Here is a 5,960-nt window from a genome sequence, read left to right on the forward strand (position 1 = left end):
AAGGACTGTGTTTTATGTATATTAGGCTTAAGATGCTTATTAACCAGTTATTGATGCCGCAATTCAGGGAGTCTCTTCACATAACTATACTAGTAGATCAAAATTTTAAAAACCTGCCTGATAGTGCCATATATCATTAAAAGATATTTAGTAAATTTCACTTATTTAGTTTTTTTAATAAAACAAATAAGGGTAGATGGAAATTTGACATTTAATGATGAAACAGAAAGAATTTCTAATGATGTCAGAATATGATACTATAGCCACAATTATGAATAAGCTGTAGCGAATGAATGAAGATAAATAATGTGTATAAAATATGGATATGGTGGCAACTTTATTAAATCTGGTTCTAGCCAGATTTGTTTCATTGAATAGGTCCATTAAGGATGCGTTAAGGAATATAACTCAAAAGAAAGCAATTTTTCAGTGCTAGAACCCCTTATATGGTAACAAAGTGAATATTTCAATATTATACTCCGCTTCTCTCCCAGCCTCCATCATAATAATTCAGAGGAAAGACAATTTAGGTCCTTAGCCAAGATAGGAAGAGATTTACTGGTGAACAAGGGAGCCAGATAATCAAAATTAGTGAGTTAGAAATTCACAATTTGATTAGGTGACACACAGGGAATTTTTTAGGGCAGTGACACTATTCTGTATGGTACTGTAGTTGTGGGGACATGACATTATACATTTGCCAAACGCTCATAAAACTTTACAGCACAAAGAGTAAACATTAATATAGCCAAATTCAAAAAAAAAAATTAATGAGGTTGAGGGGTCTCAGGATAGAATGCAGAATGTCACAAAAGAATTAAGGACATTACAAATGTGTGACCTAACCTCACGGAAGAAGTGGGGAGAAAAGGTGCTGACCTAAGCAACTTTGTAAATTATTGAAACTGCAAGACTAAAGGCAGAGGAACTACGCTCAGCTCTGCTCTAGTTGGTGAAATTATTTCTCACGTGGAAGTGCGTTAACAATTCTGAAAATGCTATGTGTGTGTACTGGGATTAAACAAAAGAAAGTAGCTGACAGATAGAAGGAAGCAGGCTTCTCACCATTGGAAAGGGAGATTACAGCTACACAAGGAGAAAGGCTAGAATAAACCATGTTAGAGTCAGAGTCGTCAGACTGAACTCATTTTTAGCTTAATATAGGTAGATACGGAAGTTATCATTGCTACGTGCATATACATAGACTGGGATACATGCATTTATTTCCTAGCTCTGCTGGCTGAGAGAAACTAGGATAAACAGCCCTCCTGCACAAGAAGCACAGTCAGTGTCACGATCTTGGTTTCAAACACCACCCTCCAATAAAAGGAACCAGGGCTCACTGGAGAAATCACTGAGCCTAGCACTGGGGCAGGGGTAGACTAGACTTTGCCGAATCCTCTTGTCGTGTTAGAAAGTAAGGAAGTGCTTTTAAAACAAAAGTGAAGGGGTCATGCCAAAAGTATACCAGAGTCAACCTAAAAGAGCCCTCAATGGCCAAAGTTGGAACAACTTGAGAAAAAAAAAATGCAGTATTGGATTTTCACCCAAAGAATAGACTGAACATCCACAGATCCATACTGATACACACAGCTGACTGAGTAAGTGAATAAATGGGACTGAAGGAACAGATTTCTGGTATGGAAAAATTCCAAATAATTTATGTGGATACCCCCCATCAAGGTCAAGAAGCTTAACTCTCCACCTCTTAAATGTGAGCTGCATTGTGTAACTGGTTTCCAATGAATACAATGTAGGAAAGGGGAAAAAAATAACAGTGTGAAAATGTGACAAACACTACTTGAGCCAGATAACTCAGGGGAACGTCGTCAGTGACGCCGATAGCGTGTACCCCTGAGAGGATGCAATGAGAACAATACTTCCTTCCTGTAATCCTCCTCCGAAAACCCAGTCCCAACGCAATCACAAGGAAAACGTCAAACTGCAGCTGAAGGACATTCTTCAGAACAGCTGAGCAGTACGCCTCAAAATTGTCAAGGAAATAAGGAAAGTCTAAAAAGCTATCGGTCCAGCTAAGCCTAATGAGACATGGTGACTGAGTGTAATGAGATGCTCTGGATGGGATTCCAGGAAAGAGAGAGGAGTAAAGCACGGAGTTTGGCTAAATGCAATGTATCCATGCTGGTCCGTTGGTTGTAACAAAGGTAGCACGGCGATGTAAGACGCTAACTATGGGGAGAACTGGACAGAATATTCAGGGATTCTGGGCACCATCTTTGCAATATTTCTATAAATTGAAAGCCATTCTATAAAAAGTTATTAAAAATTTAACACAGGGAGACATAGTAATGCGAAGAGTCTTATATATATTAAAGGAATGTACTTCATAATTAAAACCTTTCCACCAAGAAAAAATAATGTAGTAGAAATTCATGAAAACTAGCCTGTTGAAGTTACTCAAGTTTTTTCAAAATCCAGTTTGAGTGTTTTCTCAAGTTTGCAGTCTTTCTTGTTGTATTATTTATGCTCCGTTTCTACTCAGTGTTATATTTTATTGATGTATTTACATGTGCCCCTGTTTTCCTGTAAGTTCCCAAACAGAAACCATGATTAATTTTCTCTACACAGCCAGTGTCCAGCAAACATAAGTGCGTGTAGTTACCAGTATGTGCTTATTAAATGCATGGAGATTGAGACTTTGGAAAAGAAAGAAGTAAGACAAAGTCATGGAAATGCCATCCAGGAAACAGCAAGAAGATAAAACATTCAAAAAGACAGAGCTAGACAAGGTTAGAGAAGATTAAGAGCAGAAACGTCAGTGTTATGGATACCAAGAGGGAGATGATTCAAGAGAAAAGAGCAGTAGCTTTAAATGCATCAAAGAGAAAATGGGGAAGTTTCATTAGGACTGAGTGTTGTGGGCTGAGCTGTGTCACCCGAAATAGAATATTCAAGTCTTGACTAGTGGAGGCGACCTCATTTGGAAACAGGGTCTTTGCAGACGTAATCAAGTTAAGGTTAGGTTAAACTGGAACAGGGTCCCTAATCCAGTGATTGCCAGTTTTAGAAGGAAGAGGGAGAGTAGTATTCCACTGTATAAATACACCACAACTCCTTTATCCAGTCATCTGTCGGTGGACCTTTAAGGTTGTTTCCATGTCTTGACTATTGTGAATAGTGCTGCTGTGAACATTGGGGTGCATGTATCTTTTCAAATTAGAGTTCCCTCCAGATATATACCCAGAAGTGAGATTATGGGATCATATGGTAAATCTATTTTTAGCTTTTTGAGGAATCTCCATACTTTTTCCCATCATGGCTGCACCAAGCTACAATAAAATAATGCCATTTGCAGCAACATGGATGGAACTAGAGATTGTCATTCTAAGTGAAGTCAGCCAGAAAGAGAAGAAAAACACCATATGATATCACTCATATGTGGAGTCTTAAAAAAATAAAAGAAAAAAAGGACACTATGAACTCATTTACAAAACAGAAACAGACTTGCAGACATAGTAAACAATTTATGGTTACTGAGGAAAGGGTGTGGGAAGGGATAAATTTTGGAGTTTGAGATTTACAAATGTTAGCCACTATATATAAAAATAGATTTTAGAAAAATTTCTTCTGTAGAGCACAGGGAACTATAGTCAATATCTTGTAATAACCTTTAATGAAAAAGAATATGAAAATGAATATATGTACGTATATGCATGACTGGGACGTTGTGCTGCACACCAGAAACTGACACATTGTAACTGACTGTACTTCAATTAAAAGAAAAGAAAAGTAAGAAGAGGGAGATTCAGACACATGAACACAGGGACAGCACAGGGAAGACGGCCATATGAAGACGGAGACAGAGATTACAGTGATGCCACTGCAAACCAAGGAATTACAAGGATTGACAGCAACCAGCAGAAGCTAGGAAGAAGCACTGAAGGACGCTTCCCTTGTGTCTCTGGAGGTGGTCTGGCCTTACTGACACCTTGACTTCAGACTTCTGACTTTCAGAATTGTGAAAAATAAATTTCCATTGCTTTAAACCACCCAGTTTGTGGGCATTTATTACATTAGCCCTAGGAAACCAACACACTGAAGATGACTAAGTGATTAGGGAGTTCTCTGGGAGTGCTCCAAGATAATTGTTTTCGATGGGAGACATAAGCCAAAATTATGAATAGCTGTGACATGTACGAGGCAAGGAAAATAATTCCCTAATCATAAACCACAACTGCAAAATTTTTTAAATGATCAATACAAAAATAATGTTTTCCTACCTATTTTAATAATTATTATTTAAAGGTTTTCTATTTAGCAGTTTATAGTTAGCAAGGCCCCTGACAGCATGCTTCCATGTGCTCTTGGGGGTGTGGGAATTAGGGTAACATTCTCAGACAACAGTTTTAATGGTTGTAACATAAAAATTCATAGTGTCTGTAACTTCACAAATTTATTGTCATTTTAGAAATGTCCTTCCTAAATTTATTTTAACCATTAATACATAATCAATTTTCAGCTTAGTTCATATTGCAGTAAGAGTTATCTTTTTCTTGTCTCTGTCCCTCTTTCCTTTTCTTTCTTCCTTCCTTCCTTCCTTCCTTTCTCTCTCTCTCTCTCTCTTTTTTTTTTCCTTCCTTCCTTTCTCTCTTTCTGTTCTGTAATCTAAGTCAGCTTTTCTTTGCAGCCAGCTCCATGTGCAAAGAATCAGGCTACTATTTCATTCCATGCTACAAGGTCATATGTAGTTCAATCTTAAAATAACACAAGGACTAGACGAATACTTCTGTTGGGCTCCTCTGACCCTGAATCCTGGGCTGTGTCTGCCGTTACGTAAGCACTGCTAGCAGAAGGAATATATCAACAGCTTGCAGCAACCATTTTTCTATCAAGAATAGGCTTCAACTGACTTTGAGCATTGTTTGTAAGAACAAAAGGAAGTTATTAATCACAAGTCTTATCATAGGCATGTCTTGGTATAACCAATATTTCTCACTCTTAATGTCTTTTTAAGATGTCAATATCAGAATAGTCATTTGTACTCTTGTGTCCACAAAATAGGTCATTACAATAAGCCTGAGTGTGGACCAGTACGGAGACAGGACTAAAGATAACAAATGAGACAGGTCCAATTGACTGTTTTATTCAGTCATTTTGTCATTTTTACATGTAATACCCTACCACTGCAGTCTTCAAGAACTGACTATTTTCGCCTGTGAACAATTAAAAATAGATTTTATATGCAGTTTAAAGAGATCTTCAAAATCTTTGCATTTAAATTTATTTCTACTCATTTTCCTGACAGAGGAAAATAAAACCTGGTGTACTGTTTAAGGAGGCTCCCAAGGAGTGAAGAGTATGTGCCATCTTTTGCTTTACTGAAACTGTGTTATGAGTTAATTTTCAAATCACAGTGTTTCCATAAAATAAAATTTTGGAGGCAATTACTTTAAACTTTTTTTTCAGAAATATTGTTTGGTATGGAATTTTATTCTATTAGAAGAGCTGAAAGAAAAAAGGTTATGTTTTACAATCATGTCTTTTTGCTGTTTTGCCGGTGACATTACATAGGAATGCCATTAAAAACATAAAGATTAATAATTAATAGAATTTCTCAATAGCATAAAAACATTACCAGTGGAACCAGCAACCATGTTGTTTTTGATATGAAATAAATAAAACCTTATACTTTTATATATCTAGTAAAAGCTGGTCATGAACCCAGTGTGATTTTACATATATACTATTCCTTTTGATTGTTGATACATGTCAGGATTTAAACAATTATGAACACTCAGGTAACATTTTATATTTGAATTTCATTGATTGAATGATTGATTGACTTTTTACTTGTAGTAAGTACTACTATCAAACTCCACTCATGGGGCCAGAGACCCTTGTGGTGTTTATGAAACACTCGGCCCCGTGTAGCACACTCCCTACATTTGTGGGTTCATCGGCCAACCAGTGGCCTCAACTCCAAGCTCCAACACTGCAGT

At 37.0% G+C, this 5,960-nt stretch overlaps 1 non-coding gene across 1 annotated transcript; it reads right to left on the minus strand.

The window, feature by feature from the left end:
- Positions 1-5,809: 5,809 nt before the first annotated feature.
- On the minus strand, positions 5,810-5,960 carry LOC116285277 (small nucleolar RNA SNORA62/SNORA6 family). Its single transcript, XR_004194942.1, has one exon. It is a non-coding gene; the product is annotated as a small nucleolar RNA SNORA62/SNORA6 family (small nucleolar RNA).

The sequence above is a fragment of the Vicugna pacos genome, chromosome 23 (genome assembly GCF_048564905.1).
Source record: "Vicugna pacos chromosome 23, VicPac4, whole genome shotgun sequence".
Lineage (NCBI taxonomy): Eukaryota > Metazoa > Chordata > Mammalia > Artiodactyla > Camelidae > Vicugna > Vicugna pacos.